Genomic DNA, 21,967 nt, shown 5'->3' with positions numbered 1-21,967 from the left:
GAAATCATTTCTTTTCGGTCTGAGTACATGCATTTTCCACCCAATCCAAACGCTCCTCAGCGGGGGCATTTCTGAGCAGAACAGGCTAGAACAATGCATAAAGTTTCCATCTGAATCCTTATACCCAGGAGATGCTCCTTATACTAAGATACAAATTTAGCATCATTAATCCATTCACCTTTCAGACAAAACTCCTCAAATATACGCACACAAATTCTATTATATAAATATCAAAGCTAAGAAGAAATTGAACTTTATAAGTTGTTTTGGTGAAAAGGCAAAACATTTATCAATGTTCCTTTTTTTTATCAGCCTACCCCTTTTGAAAATGATCTGCCGATCCCAACTGCCTTTTATAATGGTGGTGGGGAGGGATTTTGAACTGTATTGGCAAATACAGTTTTATCTCCTTCACTGAGTCCCTCCTGGGTATAAATATGTACTATAAAGCAGAGTTTTATATGTTTTATAACACACTCAAATGCCATACGCAACACAAAGCAAGGGTAGCTAAATGCATTATATTCTCCAAGGAGCGGGCAGGCAGGGCAGGAGGTTGGTAAGAGTCCTAAGCTGACCCCCAAACGCTCCTCTTCCACCAGTTTCTTCGCGTGCACCAACTCAGCCACCTCTACTCAGGCTTCCGTTTGCCAAAAAGCACACCCACCCTTGTGTTGTTAACGACAGAACAAGCTGTGTGCAAATGTTCTGAAAACAATAAAGCATAAAGGCCACCTGAGAAGGCACTCGGACTTAAAAAAGTCAGACGCTCAAGACGGTAATTTGTCTGCTGAAGGGAAACGCCATGCAGATACCGTCAGAAGCAACCTGCTACATGAGGTAAATGCAGTCGCTTCCCAGAAGCAGAGACTCCCACTGTACAAATGCTGATGGCCATGCTCTCTCTGGCTGCCACTCCCTCCTGCTTCCAAGCCCTCGCCCTGTCCTTGGCTGAGCTACCCCAGTGGGTGGATCCACTGGGACGAATAGGAACATAGCCTAGCCCTTCCATCAGGAGGATGAAGAAAGACTTTTTCAGGTTTGAGAGTTTGGGTCTACCATCCCAGGTTGGTTAATATCTCAGAGAGTTTTTTTCTTTTTTTAAGTACTTAATTCAATCCATCCTATTGACGCTCATCACAGCTGTCAGGTGAGTTACACTAGTGGGAGGTCTCTAACAACAGAATCCTCAGTTTCCAAGTGAAACTGAGGGCTTAACACAGAGTGTCATCGATCTCTGCCACCCTCCGAAGTGCCCTGAAGTCCCCTCTGGGCTCTTGTCAATTTCTTTTGTTTCCCTGTCTTTTAACTGAATCTGCTTCTCCCCAGGAAACATTATTTCTCTTTTTCTTTGTAACCAGAATTACAAACTGTCATTCCCTCTTATTTTTATGACAAATGAATCATTTTGTAGTTACATAAGAGTTAAACAGATTTTTAAACAGATTTTCGCAGGCCAGCCAAGGGACTTAATCACCATTTATAACATTTTCCCCCACTGTGGTAAAAGGCAGTTCACATGCCAAAAAGCTGACTTACAAATGAATTTCTAGAACAAAACCTGTTTCGTAACTTGGAGACTCCTTGCAGCGAAGTGGGAACTGGTGGATAGTAAGGGATAATTTGAAGTCTGGCTGTGACTTGTATTTGATGTCAGTCACATGAGCTTTCTTTGATTGTGTTTTTAATCATAAAATGAGAAAAATCAAGTTGACTTCATAAATAAATTATGAATTATAAGTAAAAAGTAAGAAGTAGCAAAACCAGAAAGAAATTGTTCTAAGAGACGTCCATGAATTCCGTTCCATGGATGGATTTGTGCAGGAATTCAGGGGACCAGCAGAGCAGCAAAGCCTCCCTCTGAAGTCAGGAGCCGACCAGGGGCCGAGAGAGATCTTCTTTCTTTAGAAGTGAGACAAACGAGACAAAAACCTGAACTGCGCCTGGGAAAGAACAGGAAGGGAGACGAGCCGGAGGAAGCGCCCACATCACAAAAAGGAAGTATTGTATTATAGTGAATGCAATGCTCTGATTATGAACACAGCGACCACAGCATTTACGGTGGGAGTCTCACGGCGGGTTTGGATCAAATATAAGGAACAACTTTAACAGACAGCTATGATGAAATCACCTGCTTTCCTGGGGCCCCGACAGGCAGAGGCTGCCAGCAGAGAGCTGGCCTTAGGCCCGGCTCAGGTGTGATGGGGCCCCCGGCCAGATACTTTAGTGCATTTCCTGTCATGTGTCAGCAGCAATACAAAGCCACTAATCCCACTCTCCCTATTTCACCTTTTCCACTAGCATTCTAATGCCCTGAGTGCTTCAGCCATGTGGGGCTGGAAGGCTTTGGGCCCAGGACCACCTTTGGGTTGCATCTTAAAATTTAAGGTTTTTTTTTCCCCACTGAGCCTCAGTTCTTCACATGTATAAATAAGGATCGTAGTTAATGTCCATCTCATAGGATTACTATGAAAATATAAAAATGCTTTGAAAACTGCAAAGGGTTGTGTATTTATAGCAGAAGAATTATCATTATTGCTTCATTGAGCGATGAGGATATTCAAAGAAAATACAGAATGTGGCTTCCTAGTTGGAAAGCCAAAATGATGTTTTAAAATGACAGCCGAGACACCTGTATCATGGGAGAAATAGCCTGGGTAGGTCTGAATTTGAAAGCTGACTATGCCAGTTATTAACTTTGAGAACCTGGGTCAAGTTACTTACACTCTTAGGGTCTCTAAATCTCAGCTGTTCTTAGAGTTAAATTTGCTTGAAATGCAAATTGCTGAGAGCAACATTATACAACTAATCACAACTTAAAATACCTTCATCTTTAACCAACAATTGCACTCGGCCTTTATCCTTTGGACATCCTTGAACAATGTGTAAAGATAAACATACAGATAAAATTGTTGACTGCACCACTGTTTGCACCAGTGAAACCTGGAAACAATCTGAATGCTCAATGGGAGGATTAAATTCTGCCATATCCATACACTGGGGATTCTGTACCAGAAAAAAAAAAAAGAATGAGTTGGATCAGGATTATTGCTATGGAAATAAGTCCAAAGTACATCTTTACGTGTAAATAAAACTAACTGCAGAACAGCCTATATGGTATGAGTCCATTTTGTTACAAATGCGAGGGAGCTACACATACCTGGGTAGAATATACAAGGTAATTTGCAGAGGGACACAAGACAATGCCGGCATTGTTTCCTGCTAGAGAGCTGACAGGGTCATTTGGAAGGGCAGAGAAGGCTTCCACGTTTTACTTGCTGCCTGGCTTGCAACTTTTACTATGAATGTATCTTTTATTAAACACATAGGATTTTAATAAAACACAAAGTTTCTAGCACAATAAGTAATGATGAACAAAAGGTAATTATTATTAATATGCAAAAACAGACATAAACTAATTTACCTTAAAGGATAACTAGACACCTATTCACTGTATACATTTTAAATTGTTTGTCTTCTGATGTATATCTGTTCTCTGATAATATACCCTGCACAATATATCAAATAGTTGGAGAAAGCAGGAAATGAAAAAGGAGCTAAGAAGCCAGAACAGATGAATACAAACTATTCAGAAAAAAAAAAAAATATATATATATATATTCAAAAATATAGCTTATCACATAGCTTCCAAACTTTCAGAAACAGAATTATTGTTTGTTGGACCAAAGCCATCTATGAGCGAAAAGTTGCACAAGCATCAGGCAGACACAAGAGAGAAGAAATGCGACACACTTCAATCATGTTGAAAGGTAGGGAGAAAAGTCATCAGAGTTCATGTGATTAGAAGGGGCCAACGATCGCCGCCTGCTCTGGTTTGGGACTCAGCGAACGTCACACCTGTAAGACATAAGGAGAGGACCCTGATTCAAAGACCAAAAATAGCATCTCACTGAAAATGCCACCTATAGTCCTAGGAGTGTCTGTCTGAATGACGGAAACTTCATCTGTCAATGCATCACATCCCAAACGATGCTAACGAGGCACAATTTACCCAAAGGATGCAAGATATTTAGGTGACTTCACATCTAATGAAGAGTGTCGATGAAAACTTTACAGAACTACTTGGAACTGGAAGCCGGGACTGCTGGCGGGGGCCAGAAAACTGTCACGTTACCATCGACACAGGACAAAGGAGAGGATAGGCCGTTCCAATCCCCGCAGTCGGCGTTCAGCAAAGCCGTCACTATCCCTAGCAAGTCCTGGGCTCGCCTCGCCCGGAGGGACGTCCTCTTGGCCCCATCAGCAGCCACAACAGTACGCCTCTTGGGTATTTCCAAACCCTTTCACTCGCGCACGATCTCTCGCGAGCTGATCCTCCTAATAGCCCTCAGAAAAGCAGGTGTGGCCGGCAGGCATTACCGCTCCATTTTCCAAAAGAAAACCTGGGAACGGTAGGGCCCGGAAGCCTGACGCCAAGGATTGGAGAGGGCTTGCTGCTGAGCGGCACGCATACTGCCAGGCGCCGTGTTCTGGGGGAACCCTTCGCCTCATCACGCTCGCCAGGCCCAACTTAGCAATGGGTGGGGCACCAGCAAGGCCCGAACGGCAGCCGATCGCCGCTTTCAGAAGAGGGACGCGGGCGACAGCACAATGTCACCGGGTAAGACACAAAATCCCGACCCGGGCCTCGCAGACACGAGGGGCCACTGGGGGGCGCGTTAGAACGCAGCTTCCCGTGCGGGCTGTGCCCACAGCGCGCCCACCTGCTGGGACGCCGTGTAGCGAGGCCCCACTGCACACCGCGCGGGGTGGCTACTAGAGAATCAGGCCCACGGAGGGGCCACACGGTGCCCAACTAAAGCCGACTGGGTAAAAACGGGGGAGGACAACAGCTGACAGGGAAATACAGCCCGTGTCTCCGGGTAACACAGAAAAGTAACTCCTTTTAACAATAGAGGTTGTAGTTGATAGCCAAGTTTAATTCCGGCTTATTTTATGACTCAAACTGTTGTGTGCAGAGAAAAACAACCGATGAGATCTTAAATCGTTTTAGTGCAACACAGAGCACCTTGCCGTTACCTGGGTGAGACCATCTTTTTTTTCTTTTTTAATTATTTATTAGCTTGTTTATTTATTTACTTATTTTTAGAGAGAGGGGAAAGGAGAAAGAGAGGGAGAGAAACATCACTGTGTGGTTGCCTTTCACTCGCGCCCCCAACCGGGGATCTGATGTGCAACCTAGTCATGCGCCCTGACTGGGAATCGAACCAGCGACACTTGGTTCGCAGGCCGACGCTCAATCCACTGAGCCACAGCAGCCAGGGCTTGAGACCATCTTTTTCTCTCAAGGGGTCTCCATAGTAGAAGCGGGTGTGCAAAAAGAGCAGAAGTCTTTCTCGCACCGGGTATGAAGGCAGGCGGGAGAGTACCGAACCATCATTACCAAACCCATTCTGATACCGAGCAGCTCCTCCTAAATGGCTTGATGCTTTGCCTGAAATGATGGCCTCATTTCTGATCACTGGTACTAAGCTGACTTATTAACATTTAGCGTTATGGCCAGAGAGAATCAACAGCTTCTCTAAGTGCACCAGAGAAACTGACAAAAAAAAGATTGTATTTTAGGCATCTTCGGGCATAGGCCTGTTAAAGGCACATGGTAAAAGGACATCAACCAGGTTTTGTCTGTAGGAATATGTTTCCTCTGAAAGGACTATTAAAAATGGGGTGTTTTTTAACATCTCGCTACGTGAGGCACTTTCTTTACCTCTATGAAGATAGTGTTAAACCATTACAGAGACAGCTAAGGGTCAAAAATGTTAAAGTATAACTAATCCAAATCACAACTCAGACAAGTATTTCCCTGAAAGTAAGGATTTTCCACTACCTCAAGGTGCCTCTAGGGCATTGCCACTAGGCGCTGCTGATAGAAAATTCAGTCTGAAGGTCCATATGAAAAATAGCCTCTGACTTCAATATTTCCCAAGACAGTTTTAAAAGGTACAACCAGCATTAGACTGTCAGAGACACCTTTCACTGAATTAAGAAGAGGTGTCACCCACCCATGCGCCATGTTAGGCAGACCCAAAAAGCAAGGCAAAGGATCAGTCTTTGTAGTCATGTGGCATTTAGACTATTTCAAAATAATGTCATTGTGCCCTGACAGCAAAACCTGCACCTTTAATCAAAGAATTGGCACTATTAAGGAACTAAAAAGAATGATCAGAAAGAAAGAAATATAATCTTCTCCCCTTCCGAGACAAATTAAATTTGTCTTCAAGTTCATGAACTTTCTACCATTAAACTCTCCTTCAATAAGAAAACCAACAAATATCTTCACTTAACCACCTATAAACCTTTTATACATTGCAAAGAACTGTACAAAAATAAAGTATTATGGTTATTATTCCCCTTAAGCATAAACTGTAATGCATTAGAAGCCATGTTTTCAAAGACACTTGAGAATCTACACTAAGCCACTAAATATCCACTTCATAAGAACCTTCTAGGTATCTGTATGCTTTTACTCACACCATAAAAAAGCAAAGAATCCCAAAGTAACGATTTTACAATGAAAACTGAGTGTCTCCCTATTAAGTTTATGTTATCAAGAAGGTAGAAATAGAGACAGACTCACAGATAGAGAGCAGGCTAACAGCTCTGGGAGGAGGGCGCTGGGGGCTGGAGGGACTGAGCGGAACAGAAAAAGAGAAGGAACTCATGGCCACAGACAACGGTGGGGTGATTGGGGGGGAGGGGTGGGGGAGGTGGAAGAGGGTATAGTATGAGGGATACAAGGTTAAGGAAGAAAAGAAAACAAAAATACTGGCAGATAAAGCCCTCTCCCCTAGATTTGCAACAACCAAAATAAAAGTTAAATAACCTTAGGAGGACACTGCAGGGTGCGCGCCTTAGCAAATCTGAAGACCCTGAATTCAGTAAACATTCCTACTGCTAGATCCTGAGCTAGGCTGTCAGAGCGGAGACCGGTATGCCTGTAGGGGAGAGCAGTGGCAATCTCAGGGCTGTGGGAACATGAATGCCACTTCTCTCGTTTATTTTATGTCCCATGTGCCTTTGGTAACAGGTCTGCGTGTATGTGGGAAGGGAAATGTGGGTATAAAATAAAATTTATCTTTTACAGTCTGGGATAAATGATAGTCAATAACAGTCGCTTTTTAGCATAAACTTTATCATCCTACATATATACTTCAAGAGAGATCTCTTTTCCAAGTTCATCCATAAAAATTATCATTCCACAGAATCTTCACTTCTCCCCACACATATAAGTACTAGACCTGTAAGGGCCCATGCCCTTGACTGAGAGAGAGAGAGGCTTCTTATACCTTTCAGTTCTTATTTCAGGTGAATTTAAGTTCTATTTAAATTCACTTGTATAATTATGAACATACAAAATAAAACCAGAGAAGTTTTCTATAATCAGGAATATTTATCAATAGTCTTTCAAAAAAATTCTAGAAAACCCTCTGGTAAGTTGTTAACTAACCCAAGAACCGGCCAAAACATTCATTTAGACTCTGCTGCCAATGTTGAAGGAAATGTAATAAATATAATAAATATTCACAAAGCTGTGAGTCTGTATTACAGCGGTCCCCACACTACAATCACTTCAGTAATAAATAATTACAGACACAGGGCCCTGGCCTCATAGGTTATGATTTAATTCATATTGTAATGGGGTGTGGGCATTAGCATTTTAAAAAATGGTTCCCAGATGATTCTAATGTGCAGCTAAGGGCGAGAACCAATGATTTATACTTCATAAAATTACTGTTGATTCATTTAGAAGAGCAAGCAACTGACACTGAAAATCTTCAACATTCAAAAAATATTGCTTGAATTGAAGAATGTTGCTGTATATTCAAAAGACTGGACCTGGCACTTCACATTAAATAAGCTTCGTATTATTTGGATTATCCTCACCTTTTTGTTTTCTTGGTTACAATGAAAAAGGCCTTCCCTTATAGTACCTTTGAACTTACAAGGATGCAGACAAGGGTGCAGCAAAGAGAAACCCTTAATAAGACATTAGTTTGAAAGACACAGTATGTGGAACAATGATACTGAAATATAAACAAGTTGTCACACAGCCTCAAGTACTTATAGATCATTTATATAAAGGTTAGGATACAGCTCATTTGTCTAATGAGTTTGTTTGACCCTCAAGGAAAATATATATCTCCCATCCCTGTCAATCTCTAAAAAGTGAAGCCCAAGCCCCTCCAGTAAAAGAGCAAGTTTCCTAAAGTATTATGCCAAAAAAAAAAAAAAGCACAAGACAGAAAAGAAAAGAAATTTTGATTGCATTTGAAGCATCTTAAACGTTCCAATTCTAGGATCAGACAGCCTCCAGAAACCAGGCCCGCTACCCCACCTCACAGCCCTGCCAAATAAGAATTACAAGATGCTTTGGTAAAAAACAGGCTCCTCAAGATGTGATAAGTCTATCGTTAGGCCATAATATTTCATTGCAAACTATTTTGGCTCAACTAAAATCGCCAAACAGGCGAGTTTACAATGGAGCAATATATGTGTGTTGCTACAGCTCTGTCCAGAAACAGGATCGTATTACTGAGCTTAACTAATGTTGAACAGATCACAACTATGTCTGAAGTCACCATGAATGTCTAATGCTTCATACATCTCAAAACCTCAAAACTTAGCAGCTCAAAGGAAAAAAAAAAAAAAAAAACCCATCACTTAGGTCAACCAAATTAATAACATTCCATTCCCACATACTCTAAGGCAAAAGAATGTGAGAGAATTTTTATGATGTCTTCCATAAAGTCAAAAATTGAGATCAATCACCCTAAAGGCCTTGAAAGTTGTTCGACCTGGATGGTAAGGTGTTGTTTTCTAATACTGCACTTAGAGTTATCTCAGCTTTTCCCACAAACGCGAAGAATCTGACACTGCCAGGCTCCACTCCCTGCTGTCTGGTGAAGCTTGAGAAGCAGCAAATCAGATTTCCGAGACCAGCCCCCAGATGGTTCTTCCCTGTGGAGTCCACCCCATCACATCTCCCTGAGCCACCTGGGAAATGGCTCTCAAAGTTTTTGTATCCAAGGCAATGAGAGACATCCTTTTACTTATTAAAGGACTCTGAGATTTTAAGCTTAGGAAAACATCAAATTTTGAATTGGGTCAGTAAATTAATTTAGCAAGAGCCTGGGTATACCTTTCAGAAATCTTTTTCTATTCCTTACTTAAATTATCACTATAAATGCTTGTGAGTTCTGCTGTTTGCTTTCTCGTGTATACTAGATGAAGTGAAATTATATTTACTGTTAACGTGGAATTTCCTGTTTGCTCACAAAAGTAATTAAATCATATTTTCCAGTTAAACAGGTGAATGGCCTTATTTAGTTAGCCTATAATAAGCACCTACAGTGTTTCTTGTAAATAGCTTTCTTGCAATCTAATATGTGAGCCTGTTTAATAGATTAAAATGAAAGAAGAATAGAAATTAAGATACAGAGAACAGAGGCATCCTCTTTACCAAGTCTCGCTTTTCTAATTTATTATAGTTGCTTTGTTTTATACTTTTCCAAAAGGCCGACAGTCTAAGTGGTTCATTTGTCAACTTCCCATGTTAGGATGTGATCAGAAGTTACAATTTTTTAGAAAAATAGGAGATGTGCACATAGTCAGTGTGCCAAGGATACCTGTCACCCACTCTGAACTGGAAGAGAAGGCGCTGTGGTTAAGAGGGCTCTCCTCCAACCCCGGAGACCAGAGCAGGTAGATGAAAGGTCATGGGCTGGCGCACAGCAGGCACTGAAAAGCAGATTCCCCGACGGGGTTTGATTGGTTCACTGCACATTACACAGCCAGGTGGGATTAGATTAAAATGTTGGATGAATCGGTTGCATAATACACGTCATTTCCCGGTTAACGTGTGTATACATGTATTTTCTTTATTTTTGATTGAATATATTGGGGTGACCCCGGTTATTAAAACCATACAGGGTTCAAGACTGCAGCTCTATAACACACCTGCACATGGTAGTGTGTGCTCACCCCCCCAAAGTCAAGTCTCTTTCTGTCTCCATTGACCCCCACTTTGTCCTCTTCCACCTCCCCCAGCCCCGTTTCCCTCTGGCCGTCCCATACTGGGGGTGTGTGTGTGTGTGTGTGTGTGTGTGTGTGTGTGCGCGTGCCCATGCGTGTGTGTTTTGCTTGATCCTTCACCTTTTTCACCCAGTAACATGTATTTTCTAAACTGCTTTGTAGGGCAATCATTACAGATTCTTAAATATTACACATTTATTCATGATCAATGCAAATGGTTCACGCTCCCAATTCTATAACTCAGGCCTAAGATGGAATTATATGAAGCAAGGCAAGCATAAAGAATACTCTGCCTTATTCTCGTACCCTGAAACAGAACATTACAGATGAAGTGCAACCCAGTAAAATACTCCAGAGATCAAGATTTTGGCAATGAAAGCATTCTAAGACAGTTTTTTAGAAATGCAAAATTTTAAAATAAAATAATGCAAAAAAGACTGCTTACTTTAACACTTTAAAAAGTAGAAATGCGTCAGCAGACATTGAAACCATGGGAAATAGTGACCCCACTGTCTATGAGGGCAACACCAGCTCAGAGCTTATTTACAGAGTTTGGTGGCTTCCCAGCCATCCAAGGGAACTGGAGGTTTTTAAAATTATAAGTAATATCATCTCTAATAACCCTCTAGTGGGTAAAAAGAACATATTTCATTCTTTTTCTTTCAACAGGAATACCTGTCAAATAAAATTTTAGCAAATCGTGATGTAGGTTCTCTATTTCTTACATTTTCAGTGAAGAAAGTCATTCTGGTCAGTCAGTGATTTGCATGAAATACCTCAGTTTTATGAAATTTTTATCTGATTTAAAAAAAATTTACCCCTTACTATCAGACACACAAATAATTCACAAGTTAAACTAGTTTGAATTTTTCTACCAGTCACATATAAGTAATCTGTCCTCATTTTAAGCAAAAGTAAATACGGCAAATATATTCTGAGTTCTTCTTTAAGTAGTAAGTCCAATTATAACCACCATTGTTACAATTAAAATGCATACAGTACATCATAAGGCATTAAATCAGCTCAAATACAACTGGAAGATATACGCCAAGTGTGCATTTGAAATGAACACTGATAAGAATTAAACTTGCCGTTGAAGCTTAACTCCCAAGTGGTTATCTTCACGAGACTTCTGCTTTTATAGGTGGGAAGATGCTCATATTTTATTGCTTTCTTATAATATCTGATTCACGAAAGCGATTAAAGTGACTCCTACAATTCTGCATCTAGTTTGCCACCAAGTGGAAATAAGAGAAGCACCTATTTTTAAACTTCTCCGACTTGGAGAGAGGTTAAAGAAAAACCTCAGAGCAGGAGACAACATAAACTGCTTTAAGTCTGAGGTTTCCTTCCAGCTTCATAAAGCAAGCCGGTTCTAATAAGCCTTCCCAAGAAATAGCCTGTCTTAAGCTTCCTATGCTAGACTACATTCAAACAAACATCGGGTTTTAATGCATGGAGAAGGAGTTCCAAGTTTACCCTGAATAAGAAATAGGAGCTGGAATTTTGAATCCAATTCTAGGAGCGCAGGATGAAGTTCAGTTTTTAAAGAAAGTCTCCCCCAAGGAACAAATACACTCCTACGGACGCATGAGGAAGGGTATTACCGTGGTGTTCGGAGAAGCAAGCTCCCTGGCTCGGGATGACGGCGGCAGTGAAAGCCCTTGCAGGCTGCAGGGACCCAGCCCCAGGGAAAGCGACCAGCAGCTGGCAGGACCGGCTGAATGACAGGAATGAGCAGATCGCTGGGAGTCAGGCACGTTAGGGGCTGGGACTTGCAGTGTTTGCTCTCCTATAGGGCAGGAGTTTTTCTCCTCCTTAACCCCTAGGGGCAAGGTCTTAATAATGGTAACAGCTGGCGTGCAGAGGGGCTTGATCTGAGCACGAGGTCAGCAAGCCAGGATATGAAGGTGACATGTAATTTCTAGCCTTTTCCTGCTTCTACGGAGGAGCCGCATGAAGGACTGTTTTTAGTTATACGCCCCTTTGATCTTTTGGATTTAAAGTTACTTAGTAGATTAAAGCCATGGTAGCTGATATTATTTGCTTGCTTAGACTAACTTAAGTGCCACAGTTTCAGTTTTCTGACGCGCGGGGCTACTGCATTTAAACTAACACAAATAAACACCAGCTCGTGTTTATTTCCAAGTTCCGGGGATTCTTGTGTTCTTCCACAAATGGCTCGTGAGGCCCCGCTTTTTAGGGCAGAGAGTTCACAGTTTTCAAAAAAGGAATAGTTTTCTTTATTAAAGAGAAAAGTATTGTTTAAAACAGTTTTAAGTGCTTCTCTTCAGTTCTGCCAAACAAAAACAGCAGTTACGTGGATCTGGCACCGCCTTAACAGATGTGTGGCCTGGCTGCAGCTACCGCCGCTACCCAAAAACTCTGTAAATACCCGCAAACAAATGCTTTAAACTCACGTACGCCGTCCGTCAGCACACAAGCGATAATTTACTGACGCCCTGAAATCTAGCTCTTCATGACTTCTTTCACAAAAACGTGCAAACAACTCTTTTAACAAGCTGCACTAATTATATGAAGACAGCACTTTCAGAAGGACAGAAAATAACACCAAAAGCACAAGCAATCAAAGAAAAAAAGAGAGAGAGATACAATTGGACTTTGTAAAAATAAGAGACTTGTGTGCATCAAAAAGACAACCCCCAGAACGGGAAAAGATATTTGCAAATCATGTATCTAAGAGGCTAATATCCATAATACCTATAAAAACTTACAGTCCAATAATAAAAAGACAAATAATCCAATCTAAAAAAAAAACAAAACAGTTTTGAAATAGACCTTTTTCCAAAGAAAATATACAAATGGATAATATGCCCATGAAAAGAAACTCAACGTCACTAATCATTAAGGATGTGAGATAGCTCGTCACACCACTAAGACAGCACTAGTCAGAAAAAGAAAAGAAGGGACAGAACACTTGCTGGCAAGGATGTGGAAAAACTGGAACCCTCATATACTGCTGGCGGGAACGTAAAATGCTCTAGCCACTCTGGAAAACAATCTAGCAGTTCCTCAACCAATTAAAAATAGCATTACCATATGACGAAGCAATTTCACACTGGGTACAGTTGGTTTTCAATATTTGTGGAGTCTGTATTTGCAAGTTTGCTATAACTTATTTGTAACCCCGAAATAACGCTCTCGGGGCTTTTGCAGCCCTCAGCCACGCCGTATGTGCCCAGAGGTGAAAACTCTGAGTCCCGCGCCCCTGTTCCCAGGTGAGGACAAACAGGTGGCTCTGTCCTCTCGTGTCAGCTCTCAGTGTGAACAAGTGTTCTTTTTGCGATGTGTATGGTACCACTTTTCTCACATTTTTGTGCTTTTTGTTGGTAATTTCACTGTTTAAAATAGCCCTGAAGCATAATAAGCAGGGCTGTCTAGTGTTCCTAAGCTCAAGAAGGCCGTGATGAATCTCAGGAGAAAACACATGTGTTAAACAGAAACATACATGAGATAAGGTCATGTACTAATTGGTTGTCAAAAATACAACCAGAAACTCAAAGTAACCAACTCCTGTATTTCCCTGTGAAGCAATGCCTGAGGATTCACCAATTCAGTCTTTAGGAAACATAACTACCACAAATAAAGAGAATCAACTATAAATACCCAAGAGAACTGAAAATATGTTCATAAAAAACACATACACAAGCGTCCACTGCAGCATTACTCATAACCGCTAAGGAAGCAACTCAAATGTCCATCAACAGAAGAATGGATGAACCAAATGTGCCCGCCCACACAACGGAATACTATTCAGTCATAACAAATGGATCATGAATCATGCTTCAACACTGATGAGCCTTGAAAATATTATGCTAAGTGAAAGCCAGACACAAAATGTCACATGTTGTATGATTCCATTTATATGAAATATCCAGAATCGTCAAACCCACAAACATGAAGGGTAGATCAGTGGCTGCCGGGGACGTGGGGGCGAGGACAGAAGAGAGGGAGTGGCAGCTAATAGGTATGGAGTTCCTTCTGGGTGATCAATACGTTCTAGGTGATGGCTGTGAACACACCCAAACCACTGAATTTTACACTTTAAAATGGTTAATTTTATGGTAGGGAGAGAGATCTAGCTCAATTAAAAAATTAAGAAGGTAATAGATTTCTAGCCATTTGACCAACAGTTCTCAAACTTGTGTGTGTGTCGGGGTCTCCCAGGAGACCCGCTAGAAGGCAGACTGCTGAGTCCCCTCCCCAGACATCCTGATTCCGGGGGCCTGGGCGGGACCTGAGAACTTGCTCTTCTGGGAGCCTCCAGGTGATGCTACTGCTGGTCCGGGACCCCCGTTCTGAGAGTCCCTGTATTGAAGACCATGTATGAGCTCACAGAGGGCAGAAGAGAGCCCATCTCTCAGAGGAAGGCGATGGGAAGTGCGAGGGAGAGAAAAGGAGAGGCATGTGGTCAAGTGAATATATTAAAAGGCCCCAAATCTTAGGGCATGTTGATGTCATGCCACATGTATGCCAAATGCTATAATCCCCAAATCCCCACACAGGAACGGGACCATTACAATGAAAGCGGAAGTGTTTAACATTCTTTGATGATTCAAATACTCCTTGGGTTTAGTTTATTAAAGCAGCTAATCCATTCCATTGTGCTCGTCCTTGCAAGAAAGGCAAACAAAGGTTCCAAGAAACTCCTCAGAGCAGGTCAGGTGTCACAGAAACCAAAGACCTGAACTCCCCAACTCATAAGGTTGTAAATTCTAATTTCTAGATAGGGTACCGATCTGTACATTTTATCACTTTATTGAAAACTGTCAGGTTCATGTAAAAATAGATAATTTAAGGTACACTTTAGGTATTATCACATGGAATACATTTTATAAATAATAGGATTATTTCCAATCACTTCAGTATATTTCTCAATATATTATTTAGAGTAAATGAAAATGCTGGTAACTTTATCAAAGTTCTAACGCTCTCCAAAAATAATACCCCTTTTCTTCTTAAATCACGTTATTTAGGAATCTTTCTTTCTTCATTATTATAAAGAGAGAAAATATGGCAGAGGGAAGGAGAGACAAGAGCTAGTAGGAGGGGCACAACACTTGGTATTTTTTAAAAACTGAAAGAAAAAAAAAATCAACCACCTGCTGATTAACAAACTCTTTCACACCTGAACTCTGTTCAAAATGTAATTCCAGACCTTGTTATATTTATTAACATTTACAAGTCCCACCTACTAATCCTCATGTGTGTGTGTGTTAAATGTCAAAACAGTTATGAATGAGTAAACTGTGGCCTAAGGCAGACAGTGGAGCCCCTTAAAAACCAGCAAGATTTTTCGTTCAATATGCTCACGTCAATAGCTTAGCCATGGAAAGTTGAAGTTCAGAAAATGTAATCATAGGCAACTTTTGCAGGTGATAGTCTACACTGTATTTCGGTGCTTCCGTAATACAGATGGTTCGATATGCACTTCAGACCTCAGTCCAGAATATTATGCTGCTCAAGATTCAGTGAAGTCTTGGAGTCCAGTCTCAGCTCTGTCCTTCAGTAGCTCTGTAACCTTGAACTAGTCACTTAACCCAGAGGTTATGGCCATTTATTTATAAAACCCATTCATTAGATGAGATGCCCTCCCAGGTCTCTCCCAACTCTGAATTCAGTTTTTATGAATTTGGATATCTCTGCAAATAGGTAAAATAAATCCCAGTTTTTACTATTTAAATTTTGATTAAGAAGAGATGATACATTTAACATTGAATTACCAATTCTGGAGCAAAGACTGACCATTTGGGTAAGCAAACTGGAGCAAAAACAAGATAATTGTGGGCTGCCAAAGTCCCTTTCCATCCTCTGGAAATATCTCCATCCGTCTTGTCAATCCCTCCCACCTGACAATTTACACTTCTTGACCTAACAGCTTTTTTAATCGCATTTCCTGTTGAAAACACTACCTTCAAAATCCACAATTCTTACACATAAAAATGTTACAACCGTGCTCATGTCCCACAGCCGGACATCTAAGCAACGTGCTCTGGGTGGTCCCGCGCCCTGCCACGGGCACTTCCACGCCACCTCTTCTGCCCTTATTTCATACAGATGCTGTGCTCAGCAGTTCCTTATTTCTCCAGCCTTCCACGGCGCCAGCCTTTGAAAGGTCTCCCCTAAACTTGCTCTCCTGCTCTCCCTCTCTCCCCTTCCCAGGTTTGGGAATGCTGCAGACAGGGAAGTGGAGGCTTCAGCCCAATGCATGGATGCACTTCTGAGAGCCCTCCACGTGGCCGAGATTCATGTCTCCTATCACAGACCCATCACCGGGAACCCCCCCAGGGACTTACCCCTCTCCACCAATCATGGCACCTGTTTATGGAAAATGACGAAACTACTGGATCACGAGTGCCTTCAGGTATTATCACCTCTCCCTTAAACCTCTCCTGGAACTCATCTCTTATCTCTCATAATATCCAGCCCTCTTTCCTAAATTAACCAATAAGGTGGCCACTAGTCACGTGACTCTTCCCAGGTCAATTAATGATGAGGAAACGAAGCGGGAGGTTTTGTCACCAGGCGCACCAGCCACCTCTCAGTGCTCAGCCGCTCCGTGGGCTCTGGGCCGCAGACCTGGACAGAGCAGGCTGGCCGAGGGCATGTCCGTGGCTGTAGGAAGTTTCGCTGGACGGGCCCCCCCAGGTCAAGTTTCTCTGCTGTCTCGCTCTCCCTCCCCAAATCCACCTTCGTCTTCTCCTCTTTGCCAGCTCCTTCTTTATTTACTTACCAAAAAAAAAAAAAAAAAAAAAAGCTTACTTTTGCCCGACCTAAACAAGGAACCCTTCTCTTGGCCTGCTAATGCTCAGACTACAGGTCTGTCTTTTCTTTCCCTTCCTGTCTCATGCAATCTTACCCGCCATCTAATAAACCTGTTCCTTCCAAGCAGAAGTCCACTGGTCCTTTCCCCATACTCACTTCCTCACATTTCCCTGTTTCCCGGCATCACTGGTGATACGCTGTTCTCCTTGCTGTTTCTAGGATTCAGAGATTCTCTGCCTCTTTGACATCCATTCCATTCTCCTGGCAGACCCTCTAACTTCTTATTCCAAACCTTAGGCAATGATATCCACGACCCTCGTGCTTTGTCCTTTCTGCTCTATGTGTCCTGCCTCTGTCATCACATTCAACGTCTCTTCTAAGTTCCATTTCAGCAGCTTTTGCTCTGTGGGGGCTAGAAAAATATTAATGCCCTTCCTCTCCCCTTCTAAGTCCTGGCTGGGCTAATAAGCAAATGAACAGAGACGGATGAACAGGAGAACACTGAAGTATCAATACATGCCTTGGGGACTCCACCTGGGCAGGAAAATTCCAAAGACACTGAGGCAGCCCTGGCTATGCGAGACATTTTGGACAAAGGAGAAGGGGGTGGGGGGGTGGGGTATTAAGTTTCCCAAGTGAGAGTGGGCCATTTACAGGTAGTTGAGGAAGAGGAGAACACACCTGGCTAGGGGAATTAGAATCAATGGGACCCAGGGGGATCTAGCTAACAGGCACCTGCCTGAAGCCCTCCTGTTTACCACAGTTAATTCGAATAAGCCTCACGGCACCCTAAGATCTCCTTCCGGAAGCAGGTTTCTCTGTCTGAATTTCTTATGCAGAAAAGAGGGGGAGGGTCTGAGTTTTCTCAATAAACAGCCCAAGTAAGTCTCCCAAACAGGCAGCTTTAGGGAGGCAAAACTTGGGTCCCTTTAGCTCTCTAAGGACATTTCAATATATATATTCTGACAGCAGCTGAAACTCAATAACCTAAAATATAAACTACCTGATCATCCTCGAATAACTTCTTGATTTCTCTCTACTTACTCTTTGTCACATAAGCCCCAAATTTTCCCTTAGGTATTTGCTCACTGAACATCTGATCTGTGCTGCGTCGTGATCTAGGACAGTCACCCTTGACCTTTATACCATCCCCTACCCTCGTTCATTTGTTCTCAAGACCAGCCATTTTCATGCACGCACATCCTTTCCTTTCTACCCCTTCGTATCCCACTTTCTAGGTCTCCTTTCCCTCCAAACACTGCAGCGCCTACTCATGTGACCTAACCTATGGTTCCCCAAGTTTCCAACCCAAGCAACACAGAGCTTCCAGAGCTTTCCTCATCATAACATCGAACCATCAAGCTGCTCCCCCATCAGGAAAACGCCAATGGCTCCTCCACGCCCACCAATGAAGTGCACACACCTGAGTTGGCCTGCAAGGCCCTCCGGTGTGTGGGCCCTTTCCCGTCCTACTCGGTGCCCTGGCCCAACAATGCGCTTTGCTCCAGCAAGCTTTGCGCCCGCCCCCCTCGGCTCTCATGCTATTCCTTGTACCGGCACGGGCCTGTGCTCACACTTCCGACAGCCACAATCCCATTCATTCTTGACAACATCTGACAAATAACGTGTCTTCCAGGAAGCCTTCCCTGATTACCTGACCAGAAGTTCTCTTCTCCAATTCTCTCTTAATGCACCTAGCAGGCATTAATTTTTTTCTTTTTAATCCTGGTCGTCTGTATACCTCTTTTATCTTCTTAATCTTACCGCACAAGCTCTACTTTATCATTTTAATACCCCCTCAGGAAGATCCAGGGCCTGCTTGAAAAAAATGATCTTTTACAATTTCTTACTATTACATATGTCCTTTATTAAACAGAATAAATATAGTTTTGAAATATAGCCTGCAAAATAAAATTCAGTACACAAAATCCTATTTTCCCGCTGAGCTGTATGGGCCCAAAGGACCACTTCTAGCGTGGTTGTGGGAAAGAATCAGCAGCCAGGATTCAATACACTTTAAGTATGACTGCAAGTGATACTCTTCGCTGCTTTTACACTCTGAATGTTAAACTCCTCTGAAGAATAAGAGATGCTAGTAACTGGCTTTCCTCATTTTTCTCTAAACCAGTAGAGGTCGCTCCAGAAGCTAATCGGCAAGCCTATTCCTGGGCAGTTTTTAAAATGTCTTTTTGTTTTGTTTTGACAGAGGAATTATCCTTGGCATTAGCAGAAATAAACAATGAAAACAAATAAAAGAGGTTTCCCCTGCAGTGAGCCATTAAATTTAATAGACTCTCTGCTTAATTGCCAATTGATTTTATTGCAGCAATTATGATTTTTGTGATAAACTGTCTTGGAAATAGGTGAATTTGGGAAACTTAGATTTTATTCATTACATCCTGTCCCTTGGTTTCATTAAAAACTATCACTACTGTTGACCCTTCAACAGAGTAGGGGTTCAGGGTACCAACCCCGGTGCAGCTGAAAATCCACATAAAACTTTTGACTCCCCAGAAAGTTAACTTCCCAATAGCTACTGTTGACCAGAAGTCTTGTCAATAACATAAAGTTGATTAACACACATTTTGTCTGTCATGTGTATTACATTCTGTCTTCTTATAATAAGTAGGCTAGAAAGAAGAAAATCTTAATAAAAAAATCATAAGGAAGAGAAAATACAAATACAGTCCTGTACATATTTATTGAAAAAAATCTACATAGAAGTGGATCCACACAGTTCAAACCTGTGCTGTTCAAGGGTCCACTGTAATCCAGAAAGCATTATGGTCAACCAGAATGAAATTTTCTTATTAATAAATATACCAAAAATATTAATGAAGATCAAAAGCTAAGGTATATATTTTTAAGCAAGAAGCAGAGATTAGTAACTTTCAGACAAAGGGAGTCTTATTCTTACTAGATGATGCAAAAAGTAGACAAAAATTTGAGCCCTCCCTAACTGAACCCCAAAATTACTATTAAGAAAAACATTTTCTTTTCAAATGTGAAAATAACTCAAGCAGGTTAGCTGGTGGTAGGTCTCACGCTGGAATTCTGGTGAACGTTTCGCCTCCACGCGAGCAGCACGAACAGCCTGCGTGGGAGCCGTTCTCCTGCACGAAGCAGGAAGAATGTGCTCTGTCTTAGAGGACGGAGGAGGCTCAGAGCTGATAGTTTTGTATCAAAAACAAGCTGGATCATTTCAGCCATAACAAAATAACTAGACTATAGATCATCTAAGAATATAATCTTGAGACGCATGAAGACTTAAAAACAAAGCATAATACACCCATGGGCTCTGGAGAGTTTCCAAAATATTTTTGGTTTGCAATCTAGGATTTCAAAATAAGATGTTTTGCTTTTATAACAGATATGCCTGGCCTGAGCTCCATGCCTAGAATGAAGACCACTGTGCCTTAACGCTAACCAGATCAGAACGTTATGTTAACATCTTCAGTTGCATTGTTACCAAACCTTAAACGAATCTAAATGAATGTGGTTCAGAGGGATTATGAGCAATAAATTGAAATTTTATGTAAATCAGACTTCTAATATTTATGGAGAAAGTTACTCTTACTTTCCTTATGTCATGAAATAAAAAGACCTGCAGGCTAATTTTCCAAAAGTCAGACTTTACAGGAAAATCCATGTCACTTGCGTACAAACACCTGTCACTGTTGCTAAAGGCTCAGATGAAGTAATGCTGTGACACACTGCTTTCTCTGACATCAAATGAAGTTAGGTGGAAGAAAGCAAATGAACATTATAATCCTGTTTTATTTATTTATACTTCTTGCAATATGGGATCATATTATTTTTGGCAAGGAAAGAACCTTAAATTAGTCAGACTGTAAGACAGAACGTGTTATAAGAGTCAGGGATTTCACAAATGTAGCAGGAGTTGTTTTATATGTTGAAAATAGACTTATTAGTGATTCAGAAATTCAAGCAGTTCAGAATTATAAAACTCATGCGATGTCTGGCTTTGGAAAGTTGTTTATACGGAATAAAATTCTGTGAGCTGGCTGTTAAAAGATAAGAAAGAATGTAATAACATATGGGAAAAGGAGTGAGGGTATTTATATCTGAATTTAAGAATGCAAGATATATACTCGAATATTGTACTTAGGCCTCTCAAAAATATTTTAAAATATCCCCAAATAGCCGTGTTTTAGACTTCAACCATAGGCGTGGCTGAAAGAATATATACTTATAAATGCGGTACATTATCTCTCTAAAATCAATTAAAAAAAATAGAAACTAGGATTAGACCATGGAAGGTAAAGGTTATCTTAACATCTTTAAAGACAGCATGTCACAAAGCTCAGCAAATGCCACTTCAGAAACATGGAAACAAAAATCATGACAGTGACCGACAGGCTCCTCAGTCAGGTTTCCCAACCACAAGGCACCTTTGGCACGTTGACAGCAAACACCAATGGCGAAAGCCTCGGCACGCTCCGGCTGGTCGCTGCCATCCCTGAGTGGAGGCCTCGCTGGGCCATGGACTGCCTGGTACCTGCGTCGGCTCCGGTGGTGGGAGGTACCCTGACAAGGCAGCTGTCCCGGGACCCAGCCCAAGCCACCATGTGCGCGCTGTGATGGATGCTGCTGGGTTCTGCATCCTCCAAAGACTCGGAGAAACCCTGCCCCCGGCTTCTGAGGCATCCTTAACCTTCAACATCTTTAGAGAAGAAAATCCACAACTGGTTTGGTTAACCTGTTCCCAGGAACTCAATGACTTAAAATCGCAAAACTTTTGATATAAAGGTAGGGGGAAGTATTTCCATTGAATTTAAACATTTCTATTCCTTTATAACAAAGAAAAACTGTGTAATGAAAATTGCCATGACTAATATGTGGCACTGGTCGGTTCAAGCACTACTTTGGCAAAGGAACACCAAAGGGGACAGGCATTTGGTTACTTTGATTACAAAGCAGCAACAACATAAGCTCACACAATTACTTATCAGGCAGGTCATTGTATCAGAGTTTAAGGTTAGGTTAACAACAGGATATCACCAAGATGGCCTCAGCCTTCCAACAACTCTGAAACGAGACATGTATCATGATGCTATTAGTGTTCAGACGTTGCCAAAGTCTGTCCCTACAGGAGAAGAAAGGGTGG

At 41.8% G+C, this 21,967-nt stretch overlaps 1 protein-coding gene across 4 annotated transcripts in view; it reads right to left on the bottom strand.

The window, feature by feature from the left end:
* Positions 1-21,967, bottom strand: part of DISP1 (dispatched RND transporter family member 1) — a 136,295-nt gene that overhangs the window by 44,655 nt on the left and 69,673 nt on the right. The window contains exon 1 of one of the 4 annotated variants that reach the window (XM_090263354.1): positions 11,661-11,823. The exons of the other annotated variants lie outside the window; for them this stretch is intronic. The gene's annotated coding sequence lies outside the window, so the exon portion shown is untranslated. Of the gene's footprint in view, positions 1-11,660; positions 11,824-21,967 lie in introns of those variants that run through there. 4 annotated transcript variants of the gene reach the window in all.

The sequence above is a fragment of the Furipterus horrens genome, unplaced genomic scaffold, assembly GCF_987537825.1.
Source record: "Furipterus horrens unplaced genomic scaffold, mFurHor1.1.pri manual_scaffold_15, whole genome shotgun sequence".
NCBI classification, from domain to species: domain Eukaryota; kingdom Metazoa; phylum Chordata; class Mammalia; order Chiroptera; family Furipteridae; genus Furipterus; species Furipterus horrens.
The sequence above is the reverse complement of the archived record's forward strand: the minus strand, read 5'-3'. Positions and strand labels throughout refer to the sequence as shown.